The sequence below is a fragment of the Excalfactoria chinensis genome, chromosome 4 (assembly GCF_039878825.1).
Source record: "Excalfactoria chinensis isolate bCotChi1 chromosome 4, bCotChi1.hap2, whole genome shotgun sequence".
NCBI classification, from domain to species: domain Eukaryota; kingdom Metazoa; phylum Chordata; class Aves; order Galliformes; family Phasianidae; genus Excalfactoria; species Excalfactoria chinensis.
This window is the reverse complement of record NC_092828.1, coordinates 42,695,838-42,717,992: the sequence shown is the minus strand read 5'-3', so window position 1 is coordinate 42,717,992 and position 22,155 is coordinate 42,695,838.

The window sequence follows — 22,155 nt, the reverse complement described above, 5'->3', positions numbered from 1 at the left end:
GAAATCTGTCTCCACATTTGGGACCCTGGGCAGCCTGGTTGGCAGTGGTTACATGTTGGCAAGCCTGCCCGTGGCAGGGTGGTTGGATCTAGATGGTCTTTAAGATTTCGTCCAGCCTAAGCAATTCTGTGACTTGGTAATTCTGTTTGAAGACATGGATCTTCAGCTCATCTTCTCAGTTATATCCAACTTAAGGAAAAGACATCTTATTCTGTAGGATCTTCTATCTGTTTGAAGGGCTTTTTGTGTAGAGAGCCACACAGTGGGGATGTTACTCACCTTACTCATAGTGGGAGCCAAGACAACTGGTAAGGAACAGCTCAGTAGCAGCACTGTTCCCTTGACAACAAAATACCATGGTGGGAGTTTACTGTAATTAAGCTACTTTGGTAAAAGAAACATGAAACATTTAAGGAAGAGATGAGAAAGGAGGGCACCATTTTCCCTTTTGTGCCTTCCCTGCTGCCTGGCAATGTGTCGCCAATATTTTGGAAGACAGATCCATCACCAGCCTACAGATCTGCTGAATGCTTTTGCGGGCTTTAAAAAAAAAGAGATCTCACGATTCCCATAGGCCCTCCAACCCTTTCTTGTTTCTAATTTCAAAGGCCCTTTTGAGTGGGAAACAAAAGGTTAATTTTCTCCAGCTTGCCCAGGCTGACTTAATGTAACAGAAGGCAGCAAATTGTATTGATTTAGTGACATGCAACTGTCCAGAAAGAGCTATTTATACATTATTCAGGACAAACACTGTCATAATGGACAAACAGCAGCAGCATCTGGGATGTTAATGTCTACAAATAAGATTATTCTTTGAAAGGATTAGGACGAAGCATTTTGTGTAATTAGATTTCTCGGTTTCAGGAATGAATTGCCTTTTAGCAGTGAAAGCTGTCACTGAGGGAGCCATTAGCTCCTCATAACTGAATTAAATGCATAATTAGTGACATGATCGCATTAGGATTTGTTTCATTTTTAACTAATCCGGGGTGCGGGAGGTGCTCTTTCCAGGTCGCCGCAGCCCACCTCGGCAGGCCCAGCCTCAGCTGGCGGGCTGGAGCTGGTGAAAGTCAGGCGCGTGTGAACGGGAGCTGGGCCCGCCACGGCGCTTGCGGGGCTATTCATCACCGGGTGCCGCCTGACAGTGACTGATGGGCTCGGCCCGAGCCTGGCACTTCACCAGTGCAAGAATCATACGAGCCAGGGAGCAGAATGACAGCTGGAGCGCCGTGTCAAGTGGTGTAGAGACCAGAGCTATTAATAATCTCTGCCACATGATCTGCGCCGCCAGAAAACAATGATTTAGACATTGGTTGGAATAAAGATTTCACATTTAGTATGGAGGGACCAGCTTCGCACTGGAGGGATAAATCGCTATTCAATCAGCATGTATGAAAATAAGGCAATGAATACATTAGGGGTTAGCAAAAAGGAGGTGTGCGTACACCGGACCAGAGGTGAATGCTGGTATTCAAGCTTCATTGAGGCCTGCGAGTGATGGCATTAAGTAGTATTGGAGGAGCTGCTGTGAAAGCTCTGCATCCTGTTCAAGGTGGAGACTGCAAGGAAACCAGGTAGGTCTCAACACTTGGCGCTCTATCCTGCCAGTCCTTATAAGCTCTCACAATTGCACCTGCCCTATCTCACCAAGTAGAGCAGCCAGGTTCTGCCGAAGTCCTTCTTGCAGCCAAACTACCTTCCTACTGCAACTGCAGCTTCTCCAACCCCTTCTGTGCCAAAGGACCCAAAGGACAAAAAAATAGAAAGAGAATCACAGAGCCATTAAGGTTAGAGAAGACCACTAGGATCCCCAAGTCCACCTTGCCACAGTCTCCTCTCAGGGAGTCATAGAGAGCCATAAGGTCTCCCTGAGCCTCCTCTTCTTCAGAGTGAACAATTGCAGTTCCTTCAGTCATTCCCCATACAACCCGTATGTGCTCTGGGCCCTGCACACCTTTGTTCCCTTCTCTGGACTTACTCCAGGGCCTTGATGTCTTTCTTGTACACAGCACTTGAGATGTGGCCACACCAGAGCTGTATCCAGAGGGGCAGTCACCTCTCTGCTTCTGCTGGTTGCAATATTTCTGACACAAGCCAAGATGCCATTGGCCTTTTTTGCCACCTGGACACACTGCTGGCTCATGTTCAGTCAGATGTCAGCTAACGCCCCCAGATCCTTTTCCAGCCACTGCCCTCAAATAATAACACAGTGTACCAGCACAAGCCAGCTCCAGTGACCACAGGTAGCTTGGGAAGGTTTGTGGTTTGCTTTCCTGAAAAGATGCAGAAGACATGGACATGGGGAGGCTTAGCATATGTGCTGCTGCCAGAATCTGGGTTCTTTAGTTCAGCCTTAGTGGTTGCTGTTGATCTCTGTAATTTCTTTAACTGTGGTATATGGCAGAATTTTGGAGGCTGTTTCTGGTGGTTTTGTCCTCAGGTCTGGTTCTCATGTGTCTCTTAAATGCTGGTAGTGAGGACTCTACATTTGAAGGAAGAAAGAACAGGATTATAATGTGCTTTTCAATGTCTACACACTTTCTCCAAAGCCAAGGTTTTGCAAGGGTAATTTAGGTATTTCCCATTACCGATGGTTGTATTAGACACAGCTTGACAAAGCAGGTATTAGAGCTCTACCTTCTTGAGTCCTGGTGCAGCTGGCAGCTGCAGTACTACCCTACCTTCAGAAACACATGTTTTCATCATTAACCTTTACTTTTTGTGTGTAGTCCTTTTTTTATTTGCCTCAGATAATCATCACCTGAATTCCCTTTCTCCTTGTGATTGTGAGTTTTGTCAGCAGTGGTGTGTATATACAGAGGACCAGATCTCTGCTGTTTCAGGTGCTGGGCACTGAAAAATGATCTTCTTTGTTACTGAGAAAAAAGTCTTGCTCCCTTATATATTTCTTCAGGTGCTAGAGAATGTAATTTTAAGGGCAGAATGCACAAACTGAGGTCCAAGTTGCCCATTGATTCTTGGTGTGAGATGAGGAACGGCTGCAAGCCTGGTCACCCTGCACTACAGTCAGAACTAGGAGCTTTCAGTGTCTTAATTACTAGTGGCAATATGAAAGGTAAGAAGCAGTTAAGGAGAATGCTGGCATCCTACAGTTTGCGCAGTGGCAAGGCCCTGGGCTGTGCAGCTGGCAGTGCTGGCCAGAAGGACCTTTTGGTGTCCTACATTGGCTCCTCCTGCTCTTCTTTCTTTCTCTTTTCTTTCTTTTTCCTTTTTTTCCTCTAGTGGCTGCTTTCACCAGCCCTGAATCAAATGCTTAAGTGAGAGACAATAACTCATCCTCTGTGGTGTAGTTTTTTGCTGGGTTTTTGCTTGTTTGTTTTTTAACAATTATAAATTGTATAATCTGAGCTCTCACTGCCAGAGCTTAATATATTTGACTTTATTGCTTTTCATTTTATGGAAATAAATTACTGCTTACATTCTGACATTTAAATTAAAGGATCTGCACTAAATCTCATACACAACAATAAGAAATTAAGAAAGCATTCCTTGCTAAACAAGCAGCATTGGATGCCCCGATCTATCAAGCACTCTGCCCTCCCAAATCTGTTTACAAAATGGCCAACGTGCATTCAGGACATTCTGAGCCCTGCATAGGCAGAGGCCAAAGCAATGCGAAGCCTGCAGGAAACTCACAGCTGTTGGAAAGGACTCCTGGAAGCAGCAGGGCAGTGGCATGCACTCAGAACATGCTTTCCTTCTACAACCCACCTATTCACATCTGCCCCAGGGCTGCTCTTCTGGGTCAGATGCCCAAATACTGTGTGAAGTACCAATACAAGCAGATGGGAAATTTCAAATTGGAAAGATACTGAAGCCCTGGAGGGTGTCCAGAGAAGGGCAACAGAGCCATGCAGAGTCCAGAGCACATAAGGGTCTTATGATGTGTGACTGAAGGAACTGCAATTCACTCTGAAGAAGAGGAGGCTCAGGGGAGACCTTATCACTCACTACAACTGCCTGAGAGGAGATTGTGGCAAGGTGGGTGTCAGCCTCTTCTCCCATGTAACATCAAATAGGATGACAGGTAGTAGCTTTAAGTTGTGCCATGGAAGGTTCTGGATATTAGGAAAAACTTCTTCCCAGGAAGAGTGGTGGTGAATTGGAACAGGCTCCACAGGGAAGGTGGCAGGTGTTTAAGAGCCATGGAGATGGGCACTGAGGGATGTGGTTAGTGGGCAAGGTGGGGATGGGTTGGTGGTTGGCTGTGGTGATTCTGGTGGTCTTTTCCAACCTTTATGACTCTATGATTCTAATGGAAAGATGAGTGATGAGTATCTTTCAGAAGAATTGCTTCAGGTAGAACTGCCACATGGTGATTTCAACAGCTGAAGTCAGTAGGGAGCTACTCTGAATGTACACAGGGCTAAAGATGAACTATTTCAGTACTTGGAAGAAGCAAGCAGAGGTATTTCAAACTGATGCAAACGAAAAGAGAAAGTGTTCTTCATTGTCCTTTCTCAGGAATATCGGATTTTGCATCCCCCACCTGTGTGTGCACGATGTAATGAACTGCTCTGCAGCTTGCTGCAAGATATTTACATTCCAGTAGGGCAGCGTTCTCCAAGTTTGGTGCCAAACAACAGCTGTAATTTTAGACTCCCAAGGGAGAGTGAGTCTCTGGGTTGTACAGGAGGACACAATTAAGCATGCCCAAGAGTGCAGGAGCCAGTGGTGTAGAACAGCTTGCGGCTTTGCTTGTAAATCCCCTTCATTTGCAGGGCAGGGCACTGTACACGCGTCGCTTGTTGGGGGTGAGTCCTCGCCCTCTGGAAATGGGCTTTTTTCATGAAGGTGCCAGTCTGCGGGGGCTGCTCCCTGCTCTTGCTGCAGCACAGCGAAGCTGGCATTATGGCTGCCTTGGCCGCTGGAGGGCATCCAAAGAAGTACGGCACTAATGCCGGTGGCTGTATGGCTGTGGCCCAGAGGCACGCAGGGCTTGTGGGGTGGAGGTGGGAGGGCCAGGCTCCGAGCCCCGGCGGTCCGAGGGAGCAGCAAAGGGTTTACTCGTACCCTGCTTAACTCTATTACTGTGACTTGGAGGATTACATATTCCAAATCAAATTCACAGCATAACTGGATTTGGAGAAGGTAGTTCTCTTGTTTCCGAACAGAAAATATAGGAAAAAGTGATGAACATTTGAGCTGACTTTCAGATGTTAATATACTTAACAGCAATAGCATTCCAAAGCTGAGTTACAAAGCGGAAAACGGAGTCAAAGATGCAGCATGGCTCCTCTCGAACCATACGCTGAATATGCTGCAGGACAGCCAGAAAATGCTTTTGCACGAGTTTCGCTCAGCCACATGTGTGGGTTTGAGCACATTTCTGTGCCCGTGGAACGCAGGCGAGGAGCGCACTCTGCTCCCCGGTGAGCGCAGCCGGGCAAAGCCGCATCGCTGCCTGCCCTCAGCTGCAGCCGCTGTGCTGAGAACCCTACGGAGGGAGGAGGGGGGAAGCCAGGGTACGTTATTTTTCCTTTTTGCAGGACTGCAGCAGATTAATGCTTATGTTTTTTGGGGGGTGGAATACAAACTTTTGTCGTAGTAATTGATTCTGTGTTGAAAAGAAAAGAAAGTTGAGGCTCGTTACAACTTTTCTTCAGAGCAAGTGATCTAGATCTAATCCTCTCTGTTTCATTTGAAAAAACCCACTTACGTGTCTGAGTATACGAGTAAATTAGCATGTGCCTATGAATACTAATGCCGCATAAACTCCACTCTAAGCCTCTAAAAATGAATAGTACAAAGATAACTAAATGGGAAGGGGGAAATTCAGAAAGAGCATTAGCAATGTTCTTAGATGCTTTGAAGAAAAATGCTTAACTTTGTATCAGAAATATTCAAATCAGAGTTTTTACAGGTTGGAAATTATTTAGAAAGACCTTTGTGTCTAAACTGCTAGTTGAAGACCCTGGTTTTGTTGCCAGAAAATAGGTATCAAAAATCGAATTGCATATGTAACAATGTTAGTATTTTATAGCGTTTAAGCCAATTCAGCCAGAGAGAGGATTGTTTTTCTTTTTTAAGTAGAAAGGAGGAAATGAAGCTTTTGATATAGTGAGCGTTGCTTTAAAATGGTTTTGCAGGTTTCTTACGAGTGGACTCGGTAGCCATTCAGCAACACAATTCATATACAAACTAAGCTTTCCTTTCCCTCTTTTAAAACAGACCTGGAGGTGTACAAAAAACGGCCCTGGGGCCAAAAGGCACTGGTTGAGTAATGGAACCACAGTGCTACCTCCAGCCCCTAAAATTAATGATACCTGTTTATTCTCCAGAGGGCTGCTCTAATAGAGTAAGAGCAACATTCTTATTCCCACTGTGAACCAGCTTTAGGTTTAGGGCAAGTAAGGCAGCAAGACAACACAGGAATTGGTAAAAGAGAAATGCCTGTACTAGGATGACAGTCTCACTGGGCATGTGGAATCCATGCTTTTACCAAGACCATCACAATGTGGATTCGACTTAGCTTCATTTGGTGGTGTCCCTTCGCCCTCTCCTTTGGTTATTTGAAATGATGGAGCTCCCAGGGAAGCAAGGGAATCACCGTCCCTGGAAATGTGCAAGTACTTGTCTTTTCCAACCTTAAAAAATCTATAATTTTATGAAATTCAGATTTACAGGGATTGTTGTGGTTCAGTGCAAGTGGAGGTGAAATCCTCACTGGCACTCAGGCATAATGCTGACTATTTTTCTTTCCTACCTTAGTCCCCCTGCTTCATGTTCCTGGCACAGACTATTCTGTTATTACTTGGCCATTCTGGGTAGGATCTTGCAAGAAGACTCTCACACTGTGGGTGCTAGGGAGTGTATCAGCAAACACTTGGAGGCTGGACAAAGAGCAGAGGGCCAGACTGTGCTACCAGTTTCATCTCTCACCATGCAAGGGAAATGTTGGTGGGACCCTCTGCTGCTCTTTTAGTGAGATGTCAGCCATAATCAACCAGAATGGAACATCTCTCTTACTGCAGAGGATAATTCCCCATTGCTGAGGTCAGGAGCTGTGTGAGAGGAATTTCAAGGACCTCTGGTAAACACAGAAATAGAGAAAGTAGCCCATTCAGAAAGCAGCACTGTTAACAGCTGGATTTCCAAATGTATTGTAGGAGAATGGGGAAAGGATCGAACACCCACAGGAGCACAGAGTTGTGACATTGCAAGCTGTGATGTTTCGTGCCCTGTCAGTATCTGTGAAATGAAACAGCCTCACCAGCAGGGCTTATTGCTAGGGCCTGATTGCCACAGCACAAGAAAATCTGTCCTTAAAAGAAAAGGAAAAAAGAGGTTGCTTTTTTCCTCTCCATCCCCAGGGCTTCACACACAAGTCTAACAAGATCAGTGCCCTGCCAGTGAAACCAGTCCTCCTCCATACGCCGGCTCGCCTGTGTTAAACGCCTCTGAGGCACTTAACCTGCTGGATCGCCTTTCTGCAGACACCTGCCCGAGCTGCAGACTAAACAAACAGGGATTCTCAACCGCACACAACTTGGCCCCTTTCAGCAGGGCTCCCATCTGTTAAAAAGCCATTGTCTGAGAAAGTGTTCAGCTAGCTGGGGAGGTAGAGCTATTGCGCATTGAGCTGCCCCGCTCCCCATAAAAGTCCTCTTTAGCATTTTCTTTTCTCCCCTGTTTCCATCGCCTGATTTATTCATTGGTTTCACCTCCTCTCCCCTCCCCCTGTGGTTCATAAGGAGGGCCTCGTTGTCTTCTGTACCTCGGGGGTCATGTCTTTTCAGTCACCAGGACAATACCCGCTGCTGGCATCTGCTTCCAGATCCAATCAGCCATACTGTGATCACATCCTGCCAGAGAATTGTTCCTTCTTTTGCTCGGCATTGTTGCCAATTTCATGCCATGTATTGCTCCATGTTTTGTGCTTCATGAAGCTGTCACTGGCATAAAAGTGGCCTGACCAGGGTCGTAGTAAAAGGGGTGGGAATGAAACATCCACCAAAATGTTGAGCGGGCCACCCACCGGCCGCATGCACCCCCATGCACAAGGGAGGGCATGCAGACCATTGGAGTCCCGTTGAGCTCCGTGGCTCACTCGGAGGGGTGGGACTGCATTCACCTTGCTGCAGGCTGGGCACCATGCACAAACCCAAACCTCTAAGCTAAGTAAGTTGGGATATTAGGGCCCAGAATCCCTTGTAGTGTTGTTTTTGCTTCCTTTGCAAAATTACATGAAGTCAGCAGAAGATATTTGTTTCAACAGAAGGAAATGGGGACCCTATCCTTCTCCATTTTGTACCTTAGTTGGATTTTCTTTCTGCATGTTCCATTTGTTGCAGGTGATTTCTGTGGTGGTACAGATCCATCCCATCCTACGTGCCTCAGTTGGCTGTGTGTATGCGGGGTTCACAGGATTTGTTTCCTGCCCATCAGAGCAGCCAGCAAACCTTGGGGCCAGGGCTCGTCCATCCCAGAACACAAAGCAAGTCCAGTCAGGGTCAGGGGGCTTCTCCCCTCTCTTTCCGGGGGGAGCCAATTCACCATTCTCTTTCTTTTGCCTCGCTGCTGTCACTTCCATTCACATTCGGTACCACCTTCCCATGCTAATAACCCAATTGCAATCAATAGAGCTGTTCATGGAAGGCAAAGAAAGGAGAGGGATATGCTCACCCCCCCCCCCCCCCCCGCCCACTTGGTGCCATGGGGCTTGACAAGCAGGTCGGAGAAACCCAGGCTTCCCACGAGGTGACACCAGCACCAGCAGCTTCCCACGCATGGCCAGTGGACAAATATGCTGCTTCTGGCATTTTCCTGGGCCCCTCTGGAAGGATGTCACCACGACGTTGGCTGGGGTTGTGCTCACGGCAGGAGCACACGTGGAAGTTGGGAGACCCCGTGGACCTCTGCCACAGAGATCAATGTAGAGTGAGGTGTAAAGTTAGTTAGGCCTTGTGGATCTCTCCCATGGAGGTGGTGCTCCCCGAGTACAACTTGGCAGGTTCTGAGAAGCCCAGGAGAACTTTACAACCCTGGGCCCTCAGCCCTGTGTTTCCTGACCAGAGGGAGAGCTTAGGGAGCTGCTGCTTGTGGCCACTTTGGGAGCACACAGGAATTGGAGGGGGCTGCTCACGATTTCTTCTGCAGTAACTGGGTTTTATTTCTATTTAGTGGCGACATTGACCTCGCAGCGAGAGAGAGGGGCTGGAGACAGAGCTGTGTGTGTGGGGTATGCATGCGTGCGTGTGTTAAACAATTTCATGGACATCTGTCATGCACAGTTAACTTTGCATTGCTGCATTTTAAGTTGCAGGCCCAGGCTTGGCCGTCAGTGATAAAGTAGCTGGCAGTTTTCAAAAAGCCACTGGATAACAGAGCATGAATCATAAAACACACTACTGTGTAGCAATATCCAAGTTCATTCAGAGCAATGAAACCATGCAGAGGACCTTTATTCCCGGCTAATTATGTGGAAACGCCTAAGACAATAAAGCATCTGGTGGTCTTTCTTCCCCATTTCAATTTTTCTCAATATTGTGACAGGGGAAGGCATTGTGCCTTTCCCAGGGTAGTTGCTGTGAAGAGGAGTAAAAGCAAGGGTCAGGGAAGAGCAAATAGATGAATTTATAACTTTCTTTTTATTTATTCCTTTCCCATTGTTTCTCTGGAGACTCTTCCTTTAGGGTTGTATTTCCAAACCACTATTCTCACTACGCTCTGCCTGAATACTCTTTTTTTTTTAATACCACCCAAACTGCCAACTGCGTTGGCCTTTTTTTATTTCCCCTCTTCCCTTCTCTAGACGCTTCCAAGATTTGAAACCCAAGGCTGCGATCTCCACTGAGGTCTAAGTATTAAAAGAAAAATAAGAGAGATTTCGGAGGCACAGAAATAAGCTGTGTTTGGCTGAGCAAGGACAGAAAGCGTTTGGTTTGGGGTGTTTCTGGTTGGTTTGAGATGCATATGTATTGGAGCACCTCCACAACTACATCAGGCTCATTTCTGTGTACAAGATGTGGATAAATTTGCCAATTCGATAGGGAAGAGTTAGCAAACTTAAAATAATCTCATAGCAAATTGTTTCTAGGCTGTGGACTGACCTGTTAAACTATTCCTACCTCACTCTTAGGCTACGTAAGGTTCTCGTAGGTTGGCACTCAGAAAACTTCTCCTCCTTTTTATTTCAGAACCAAGCACACTAGCTTGATTCTAAGCCTCCTCCATCAGACTACAGAACGGTTTTTCCTTTCTAGACTTATGGCCATGAGGACAAAAGGAATGAACGAGTTGCCTTCAGATTATGCTAAGCAGCAGAAGCAGAGGGCATGTTGATTTTGGGAGCATAAGGATTTCCCATGTTGCTAGTGAGGTGTCTGTTTAAAGGTAGCACCTTATAAGTGTTAAAATAGGTTTTGCTTGATTTGAATGCTGCTAATTACTGTCCTCCTGTGATGAGAGCTGCAGAAAGAGTCTGATTGGGCTCTTTGCTAAAATTTCACCTGCTTTGGTGAGATGTGGCGGAGCAGGGTGCTCATGGCACGACTCATCTGAAATGGCTGATAAATGGGAACAAGCAGGTTCTCTGGAGGCTGCTCATCTTGGGCCAGCACCAGCCTTGCACATAGGCAGGGAGGTGATGAAGCCTGAAAATGCAGCTTATGCTCACCTGTTTGGTTATTTTTTTTTTAATTTTATTTTCCCAGCTCTACAGCACTGGTGAAGAAACCGCATCCTGGTGTTAGACAGTCCTAAAGGACAGAAGAAAGAAAACCAGAAAGAGAGAAAGGTAAATCACTTTGTGTGGCATTATCCCTCACGTGGCTTTACGCTGTATCCTCTCTTTGGGGGCTCTCAGCTGATGCAGTGATATTGGAGGACTTTGCAGCAATTTAGCCTCAAAGCACTCACAAAAGTGTTTTTCATCCTTTAAGTAATTGTAGTTTGCACAACACGGTTCAGCTTGACTGTGACAAAATCAGCCCTAGGGAAGGGGTTGTGTAGCAGAGACCAAATATTCCGGAAGAAGCAGACATGGAAACATTTGGATAAGCAAGAGTTATGTGTAGTATGGATCCAGAGAATGTAGAGATGGAAGTTTTGGGATGAACTCTGGAAAGAGTACGTGTGAAGTGATGTGTAAGCTGGAGGAAGCAGGGTGACTAAGAGAGGGTGTATCTGACTGGTGCAGCTCAAAGACTGAATTTTACCCACCATGACAGCGAGGAAAAGTTCCTGTAGTGGGAGTTCATTCTTAACACCTGAAAAGAACCCACTACATCAAAACTGACATCTCTGGGACACATGTTAAGCTTTATTTAAATTTTAAATAGGAGCCTTAGTTCAGATGGCAGCTGCAGCGTAGCTACAATTACCAATTCACTGAGCATCACACTCCAGTTTCTACCGCTGCATTAAGCGTAGGTCAAATCACTCTGTCCTTTACTACTTTTTAGGTTTCTAGTCAACAAAACAATAATTGCAGCCTCAGCTTTGAGATCTAATAGTGAATGTTATCATTAATTTGCTTCTAACATTTCAGTTGTTTTGCTCAGCGAACAAGCGCGTGCATGACACATATGCAGTCCTGTTACTGGGCTGGCTTTACATCACACATAGCACCCACATGAAACAAGACCTGAAACATGAAATAGAGAGAAGCAGAAAACAAAAGTAGGGAAGGGAAACAAAAAGTGGAAGTAGGAGGAAATAAGCAGAAATAATCATGTGAACTGCAGCTTTGCAGCCAAATTATGTTTCTTGTCTTCAGCTCAGGAATCCAGGTGAATATCAGCCATTTCATTTGCTCTACTCTGCTCTTCTGAGTTCCACCAATGGGTGTTCAGTAAGGTTTACTGGCACCTGAAGGTATGGCGAATGTTTGATGGCTTTGGATGCATGGGAAAACTAGACAAACCGTGGGCTAGAAATGTCTGGGAGCAGACAGGTGGAAAAAGCAAGAAGAATTTGTTGAAAGTAGAGCGTATGCTGGTTATCGTGAACAAGAAGGCAGTGGAAATAGTTACCTACCCAAATATTCAGTTTCACATTGCTGTGGTGCTACCTTGGGATAGCCAGCATTTCTTAGTGGGGTGCAGCACATGGTGGAGTGTCTATATCTGAAAAGGTCACGTTTCCCATTCATGCTGTGGAAAAACCTTCAGAAATGCCCACTTTAGAGGAATACAAATATATTGGGAGTGTGCAACAGATGCCTGCTCAGAAATGCGCAGTATTTGCAGAAATGTTGCCCCAATGTGCTAGAATTGGGAACAGCGTAGCAGGAGGCTGTGATTGCACATGGCAACTGTGCACTGAAAAGCACCATGGCACCTGGTTTTGTGTGTTGAGTGGGAGTGTGTCTCTGCTAACAAACCCTCCCTGGAGAACTGAATCCTAAATGTGTTTCTGTGCTTATCCTCCCACTGCCTCTCTGAACAGTTACAGGTTTCAATTCGTTCATCCTCTCCTTTTGTCTCCTGATCCACATCCATCCCAGTGAGCTGTTGCCATTCGTTACTACATAATTTTGTGTCACACAGGCTGATAGTAATTACAGTCCCTGCCTGGGAGATTCGGGTGTAAGAGCCGGTTTGTTTGCTGGGGTGATGCTCAGGTGATTGTTTTGGTGTGATGAATTTATCAGCTCCAAAAAGCTGCAATGAAGGGAAATGAAAGCTCCACAAACCCAAGCCAAATGGCATTACCTTCAGTGGGCTGAGGAAAGCAAGTTTATCTTAATTATTTATGATGGAGTGTATGGAATATTTCTCTGGTGATGATACATGTCTCATTTGCACAGGCAGCATCACGTGCGGTCTCATTAACAGCCACACGGTGCTGTGTTTGCTTACACCATGTCAGCTTTAAATGCTCACTGGTTTTCAGGTAGCTTTCTGTGAGGGTGATTTCGGATGACCTGAATATTTAGTGCTTTTGCATGTTTGTTGAAAGGAAGCTTAGCCATATGGAATATCTTACATGTGGCCCTTTGGTAAATAAATATGCTTTGTTTATTAAAATTATGTATATATATATATATATATTCATATATATATATATGGATAAAACATTTCTGAGACAGAGCACTTAAAACTATAAGGGGGTGCCCAAAGAGGCTGTGGATGCCCCATCCCTGGAGGCAATCAAGATCAAGTTGGATGTTCCATCCCTGGGCAGCCTGAGCTGGTGGGGGTAACCAGCCCACAGCAAGGGATTGGGGCTGAGTGGGCTTTAGGGTCCTCTCCAACCCAACCATTCTGTGCGTCTGTGATTCTTAAACTATTATAAACTTCCCTGATGTGCTGGAAAGGTGCTGCCATGTCAGCATAACGTCCAAAAACTGTATAAACACACAATGGAAAATATCCCCATGAATTATTAGGTGTTGGAAGTTACTTGATAGAGGTTTCTGTTGACTTTTTTTTAGGACCACAAAACCCTGGTAATTCTTCTCCCTTTGGGGAGACTTGTGCTGAGGTTCCTGTGCAAAACCAGCACAGCTGTAGGAATTTTGAAAGCCTCTTGCCATCATCTCAGCAGACAGGCTCCTGGCATGGATGAATTAGCACAGCTGCCATCTAAGATGTGATCTAGTTCACACGGGCGTCAAAAAAGAACAGCTTCAGTTTGTTAACACTTTCCATGAACAAGTGACTAAAAAGAAATAGCGTTGTTTAAACAGTTTAGTTCTGACATTTATAAACCAATTCACTATTTTTATTATTGTTCTCCCATTCTTGCTCCGTGTTAACTTGATTCCACCTTAATGATTTGTTTGTTTTATCTAGTCTTCAACAACTCTGCTGGATGCTTCTTTTCTGTTTAGAAATGGGATTCCATACCGCATCAACCCTGTGATCCTGCTGCTTGTGTGCTACTTGTGAGCAGGGATATAAACATGCTTTCAGTCCAGCATTTTATTTACAAGGAAACTGGGCCAAATTCCTCCTTTGTGAACTGAAAAAAATCTCTCTAGATCATATTTGTCCAACCCATCAGCTTTATGGTTTTTGTTGCTCTCTTTTTTTATGCTCTAATAAAAAGTATATTTAAAAACAAGTACATACACTGTATACATTAGCAACATTATGTATTTTATATGTGGCCTAAGACAATTTCTCTTCACACAGTGTGACCCTGGCAAGCTAAAAGGCTGGACACTCAGGCTGTGGACTATTTGGGGGGGGAAGCATGAAAAGAGGTTCCACATTTTTTAACATTACTGTGGGGTTTTTTTTTTCCACAGTTTTGGAATAAATTATCCATGTGCCATGAAATCAAACCGAGAGGGGAAAAAAGCAACTTTCAACATCCACTAGCGAGAAATTCCTGTCCTCAGCTGGGCTTTTAATAAACTCTTGGAAAGGAGAACTCATTCTTCCTTTCTAATTTCAAAGTAATACTATATGTCCACAAACCAAATCCAGATCTACTGGTCAAGATATAGATCATAAGGTGTTGCAGTGGTATAAACCTGTGCTGCCCAAGCAGGCTTGAGTCTGGCTTGTTCTCTTGGGCACTTGGCCATCCCCACCTTGAGCTCTCTCTTCTAAAAAAGCTCCAATGTGAGCTGCAGGTGACATCTGGAAAACTAAAAGTGGGCTGGATACCCACCAGCTCAGGGCTGTGGTCTCTCTTTGGCACTGATCCATGAGATGAACCACAGGTGTGCCCTAGTGGGGGGGGAAGGGGCTGGCCCTGTTCTGCCCTTGCTACAGCTGTGGGCTATTGCTGCCTAACCAGCTCCTTGTGAGAACCTGTCTGCTCTTGGTGGTTGTTTCACCAGTGTTCCAGGCAAGAACAGAGTTTTGGTGTTAAGGTGTAAATCTTTGGGTGTGTGGACTGCTGTGTCTCTGTGACCCCTCCTCTCCACCCTGAAGAAGACTGCTGAGGGGCAAGGGGCTGTTTTGTGCCTGTGAGAGAATGTCATGGCTCCAGATGATGTGAGGCTTCCTAGAGACAGCTGGCAGTGCCCAGGTTTCTTTCTTCTCCCAGTGAGACAACTAACTGTAAGTGAGTGAACCGTGGGGATGTGGGTTTATGCGTAACAAGGGAGAAGTTGCTGTGTGCTGCTGCATTGGTATTGCTCTTAACATTGAGTTCCCTGAAGTACCTCAGCTGACATAACAGGCTTTGTGTAATCGCAGCGCATTGCTCTCGCATTTCTCTCATGTCTTCATTCTCTGCTGCTTAACCTCTTCACCCTCGCCCCCATCTTTGCCTTCTTAAGGTTTGTCGCCTGCTGCGCTGCTGCTAGAAATCACTCTGCTCTCGCTGTCAGCTACTTACTTACTTCTAAATCACTTCTTTTATTTCCCTTCTCAGATTCCTTGTAAAGGAACATAGCTGCCTGTGTGTGTTCTTGTACATTTTCCTTCCTGCTGTTTGCCTGACAATATTTCTGTCAGAAGCTGGAGGATTGTTTTGTGGTACGCTCTGCATTATCTCCTATGACAGATTGTGGACGTTGCTTTTGTGTTGTGTGAGCACTTCTGTTGCTCCTTTTCTCCATAGTTGCATTTTGTGTTTTCGATAAATGGTACAAATAAGACCCCTTGGCTTGAAGGAAGCCTTCACAAGAGCCCTCTCTATGAAAGTTCCAGGCAGAAGGTACACCTGTGCCAGACTTGCTCTGTGTTTCCTCCTTTTTATTGAGGTTTCAGTGGAGAGCTCCCAGAAGGATGCACAGGTTCAAAGAGTAATAGCACTGTTTGAGTTGAGAGGTACCCTTAAAGACCACATAGTCCAACTCCCCTGCAATGACCAGGGACACCTACAGCTCCATCAGATGCTCAGAGCCCTGTCCAGCCTGACCTTGAGTGTTTGTAGGGACAGGGCTTCCACCACCTCTCTGGGCAATCTATGCCAGTGCCTCACAAATCTTAGTGTAAAATGCTTCTCCCTTATGTACAGTCTACATCTCCCCTGCTTTAGTTTGGAACCACTTCTATCAGAACAGGCTCTGTTATGGTCCCCTTCTTTCTGTTGCCTCCCTTTAGATACTGAAAGGCCACTATCTGGTCTTCCCAGAGCTGAACAGACCCAGCTCTCAGCATGTCCTTGCAGTGAGGTGTTCCATCTCCACTGCTCAATGGTCTAGTATGACCAGAGTGTCAGAGCACAGAATTGCAAAGCTGTGCGTGCTGACTTGGTCCGTGTGATAGCACGACCACAACTTGCCTTCTGCTGTCTTTTATGAACGCAGCCCTGTGCAGAGGTACGAGGTTTTCTGGGTACAGATCTCATGTCCTTCCACGTGTGTGCAGGGTCAGGGCCGAGGCGTCCCTCCGTGCTCCCCGCTCTCCCCATCCTGGAACGGGGTCTGAGGATGGGCGATGCAGCCGGGCAGGACGGCTTCAGGAGAGTCTTTTATCAGGTGCATCTCCGTTTTTCGAGTGCCTATCGTATCGCGCAAACTGCTCTTGAAGAGCCCTCCATTTACCCTCTCCCCTAATTAAATGTGCACTTCATTAATGTAAATTGGGGGTTTAATGCTCTTGTTGAAATTCTGAAGAAAGTGCTATGGCCTCGCGAAATGCTTAAGCATCATTGCAAATTAGATTAGGGACCAAGAAAGGCAGTAAAATTAGAATGATAATGGTTGATGTGGCTTCCTGACAGGCGTGACTATTCAGGGATCAATGGGATGGAGAACAGTTTTCCCCCAGCCGAAAGCGAAAGGCAGGGACAGACGTCAGCCTACAGATGTGGCTTTTGGAAGCTCTTTCAATTAGTTTAATTTGGTAAATGGTGGGGATTTAGAGGCTCTTAGCCAGTCACACAAGACAAGAATACATTGAAATGTTTCTCGGCTTTTTAACATAAAATAGGATCGGCTGCATTTGCATTTCTTAACGTCGCTGGAGGTGGGGGAGGAGGGCTGTGCGTGGCGGTGGCGAACAGCCTCGGGGCCGGGGCGGGGCCGGCGGGAGGAGAGGGAGCTCCGCGGAGCCCGAGCCGTGCGACTGCTCTTTCAATTTCATTAGCACTAAATTCACCTTTAGAGAAATGTAATTTTTAAAAACTGCTCGACTTGGCAAGGGCACCGGCTGAAAGATCAAGTTACTGTTTGTAAATGCCAGACGGGAATTAGTTTTGCAGCGTGCTTGTCCTGACTTTATGAAAAACTGTCCCAAATATTGACGTTTTTTCCCCCCTATCTCTTTATTTTATTTCCATAAAACCTCTTTTCCTATGAGCGGCCTCTACCCGATGCCCTTAGCTGCTATTTTGAGCCTGTCTGAGGTTGTCTGAGTGCACTGCTGGGATGTGCGGGTGCTGTTTGGGCTTTGCTGCCTCCTGTAGAGCTTGGTGAGCTCATTGAACAGCTGCTCTGGGGAGCTTTGACAGAAAGGTAGGAACAGGGGTTGGCTTCAGTTTATCTCATAACTTTTTGCTGTGGAAGAGAGGAATGGGCAGTTGTGCAGTGCTGTATTCGAATGGAGAGCAAAAGAAGTTTAAGAAGTATGTCTTGTTTAAAAGAGGAAAGGCAGAGGGGCTGCCTGCTGGTGCAAGCTGAGTGATTTGTCCTGGGCATCCCCTGCACAGTCAGCAAATGGTGTGCTGCAGTCCCATCTCCCCATGCCCGATGGAAGCGGCAGCACTCAGCCTGCGCAGGGATGGTGAGGTGTGGCCCTGTGCATCCTTCTCACTTATTCAGCTGTTAAAGCAGCTTAAACCCTTATAAGAACATTAACATTTGGGTGCCAATACCAGCTTGACCTTTATTCATAAAGTGCAAAGAGTTGGAAGTAGAACAGATTGGTTGCCAGCGATTGCCTTTTATGTGCAGTTTAGAGGCTTTGATTTCTCTCCCCTTTCTTCCTTTAATCTGACATCACTGCCTTGAATATGTTTGTGCTCTAAGTAAACAGGGCCAGCACAGCTCTCCCTTTTTTGAAGAGCTCTGTGTGTGTGAGAGAGAGGGAGGTGGGGGCTGAGGTGCCTCATAAAACAGTTTGCCTTTCGAATCAAGCAGCTTAAGAATAGACAGGGGATACCAAGCCTGAATGGAGCTGTGCACAGATCTCCAAACTGGGTTTCACGCGAGCTTTGGCCGGCCCCACTATTAATGCCCAGTGCCCTGTGTACGTAGAGAATGAGTATGCAAGGATTTGCATCAACTCTACTGAACTTCTTGCCCCATGTCGTCCTCAGAAGAGAAACTGAGGAGAGCACTACAAAAGCTTAGGTATCTGAAATAGCTTCACAATCCCTCGTCCCTGGCTGCTTGAGAACTCAAGCACTCAGGTAAAAGAGATTCCTGTGGCTAGGCATAGTTTTGTTACTTCTGGTGGCATTTTTATGCTTGTAATTGAAGAGTTTTCATTTTTTTACCCATTCTGTGTAGCAGTGGTCAAGTTGTGGCCAACCCGTTTTTGAGAAACCAACCCATTTGCAGACATACGGGGAGGAGGCTGAGAAGAGGTGGATAATTGCAGAACAGATGGAACATGTCATCTGGTGTCTCACCACAAACAACTGATGGCATTGTTGCCTGACCTTGTCAAAGCCATCAGGAAACTGAGGCTCCCTGGCCTTCATTCTCAGAGGTGTCAGCCTCTCCATAGCTTGTGCAAAGTTAGACCACAGCACCCTCAAGTTTCAGTGTTATTTGGGTTTTTGACTCTGTCCTTGAAGCTACTTACAACTTTTACTAAATAGCTTTTTCATGGTTTTGTTTGTAGGGTGCCTCTCTTCCACAAGTCCTTCAAACTCCTGTCCAAGTATACTTGGTTAAGATAGCAGATTTCCATCCATTCTATATACATGTAACAAATGGTAGAGACTGCTGAGCTGCATCAAAAACACTTCAAATGAAACTGTCCATTATGTGTCATCCAACACCTTCCATGATGAGCCTGGTAACTTGCCTTTGATGGGAGCATCTTTGAAATCCAGCTTGTCCTTCCGTCTGTCTTGGTCTGAAATGACAGAGCTGGAGACTTCCTTGGCTTGTTGCTTGGGTTGGTACAGCAGCTCTTCCCCCTGCAGTGGGATTTGTCTTTGTTCTTGTCATAGACTGGGAGTCCTGCCTCATCTCATACATCAGCCTGCCCCATGTCTTCTGGCCCTGTGCAGAATCTCAACCAAGCCTTGACACAAAGCATTCATTTCACTAAAAGCGTGTTTTTGTGCTGACAAAATATAGCTCTATAGCAGAGGGAAGGCTTGAATGAACATTTCGAGTCTTACCCGTCACAAGCCATTAGCTGAATTGCTTAAAGAAATCCCCTGACAAGTGTAATTGCTGGTTTTGTGTTACTGAGCTTCATGATATTGCCCACAAGAAGAAATTCTTTTACAAAAGCCCCTTCTGTTTAATAAAGTAATTTGTTCCAGTAACAGTGATAATAAAATTGCTGAAATGAAACAGGATTGTTCAATGAGGACCTGAATCCAATTTGCTGTGCTAGTACGATTACACTTTTATCTGTGTGTTTACTCATTTGTAGAATTGCTACCAGACTTTTTATATGTAATTAATAGGATTAATGGTTCCTCTGACGGGGAAGGCAGCACCCAGGAGTACAGCACCTTATTTTGCATGCCAGTGACATGTCACCCTGAAGTAAAGGGTCGTCTTAGGGTGCATTGCACCCTAACAGGCTGATTTCCTAACAACTTCTGTATTTTGGGGGGGGCAACAGGTTGGTATCTCTTGTGAGATTTGGCTTTTTAGCCTAAAGCATGGCTAAACTGTACTTCTATACTGTTATAAGGTCTGAAGGGTTGCTCCTGATTTGTAGCTAAGAACAAATTTACTTGTATTTCTTGTAGGGGAAAACATAAATAAAATCTGTCCTAGTAGTTGAAAAGAGCTATGAAGCGATTAACACCATTTTCTGCTCTTTGCACATTTGGAAATTACTCACACCAGACTTAGGAACCGTAGGAAAGTATTATCACGACCTCATGGAGACTTCAACATCTGGTGACACACCTATGCCAGGCTTCTTCTGTTAGGGAAATCCATGGAGGGAGAGGTTCAGGAGAAGCAACCAGCGTGCTGATCTGACCCAGGTCTCGCTGCAGAACTGAGGTTAAAGGCAGCATGCATCATCTCTAATCCCAGCTAAGCAACACTGTCCAGTTTGACACGTGTAAGCTAGTTAGTTTCACTGCTCACAAGGCAAGTTGCCAGCTTCTGTTCCTCAGTTTCCTGACACTCTTTACTGCTTCAAAATCTACAAGGCTTATGCTTGGGCCTCTAAAAGTGGCAATGTTTTGGGGCTTTGGTAGCAAAAGTGACCAATGATATGGAAAATGAGCAGAGAAACTAGTTGATCTTGTCTCAAGATTACGTTAAATGTGGGGCTTGAATGCTACATCCATCGTGTCAATTGTAGCACAAACAACTTGGGCTCTTTCTGAGGCAATGCAGACCTGCGCTGCAGAGTTATTAATACTTACTTGCATCCCATTGGCACCGGTGCTGCCTTCACCACTGCCCACACACATAGGCAGAACGAGAACTGGCTGGCAGTACAGGCATGCAGTCAGGGGATTTTCGATCTGGAGACAAACTAAAAGTCCCTCTGACATACTATTAACCCAAGGCTATAAGCATGTTTCACTTAAAGCTTGACAGATTAACCTGTTAGGTGTGATTAAATGCCTAGATTTGCTGAACTTAGTCTCTATTTAGGTTCTCACATGGGACCAGACCTTTTGAGAGCTATGTTCAGTGCTCCCTGCTGACAGCAGTGAGCGTGCAGGCCGTGCACATTGGGCAGTGCTCAGAAGAGTGTATGTGCTCTGATCAGATGTTTCTGCAGCCCCTGAGGAAACTCACGAACAGTACAAGAAGTTGCAGTGGTAATTAGACAACTTACAACAGTCGTATCTCAGCAAAGGTAGGAAATAGGGAAGCAGTGTGATGGTGCGGTAGTAGAGAACATTAGATGAAGGAAGCAGGAAAATCATTTACATAGTGTATATTTTACTGCAGATTTAATCAGACTAATTCTTTGAATCTAAGTTGCTCAAAGTTTCTTGCTATGGAGATCTGCAACTCACTAAAACCTGAACCCAAAGAGCCTGCTGATGCTGCAGCCCTATTGCAGGATATGCAGTAGGAGAGCCCTACTCGTGTTTGGTGTAAGGGTGAGTGAAAAGATCAAAAGTAATATTAACCCAACGAGGGTGGGAAAAATGCCACAAGTCCTAGGGAGCAGACAGGATGAAAGAAGGGAGGAAATGAAAAAAAATCATAGAATGGCTTAGGTTGGTGAAGGCCTGAAAGATCATCTAGTTCCATCCCTCTGCCATGGGCTAGTTATCCAAGGCCCTGTCCAACCTAGCCTTGAGCACCTCTAGGTATGGAGCATCCACAACTTCATTGAGCAGCCTGTGCCAGCACTTCACCACCCTCTGAGTAAAGAATTTCTTCCTAACATCCAACCTAAATCTCTTAACTTCTTTGTAGGTACTGCCTTCTCTGGCATTGCCTTCTTGCTTGCTGGCTATAGGTTGTTTGGTTAGCCCTGTTGATAGAAACAGGCTTTGACCATTTGATCAATCAGTGAAATGTAAATATTCTAGCTAAAAAGGAAAAAAGATGCCCTGGGGTGGTCAACGTGGTATGCTGCAACAACCAGAAAGCAATGTGTGCCTGTAAACAAAGTGATGTGTGTAAGATGTTATCTCATTACTAGTAAGAAAAATAATTTCCTCCATACACTTTGCCTTTTGAATATAAGTGGTGGAAATGCAGAGGCTTGTGAAGAGGTGTATATCCCAGTTGCTAACTGTGGTTCTGTGTGGGAACAGATCACTTCTCAGTGAGTGTATCACATGTGTTTGTTGGGATGAAATGAGGCATCTCATATGGTGTTTTGGGTGGCAGGAGAATTTGATGTGTTGCTACTTACAGCAGGGTCTTTTACCTGGAGCAAAGATCCTGTCCTTGTCCATACTATTACTTTGGGTCTCGGGTGTTACTGGGGGCTGTGACTAGTGGTGGGCTGCTCCTCTCCCATTGGCAACTGGGGCTTTCCAGCTTCCCAAGAGTTATCCTTTCTGATCTGTACCTGAGAGCTCTTTGTCTCACCAGAAGTCCTTATCATCTTGCAAAGAGCTTCAGGAAGTGATTAAGCAAGCAGATCGTAGGATAAATAATGAATGCTTGGCCAGTGCTCAGCTGTGAGCTTTCTTGACAGACTTTGTTGGACTGCAGTCAAC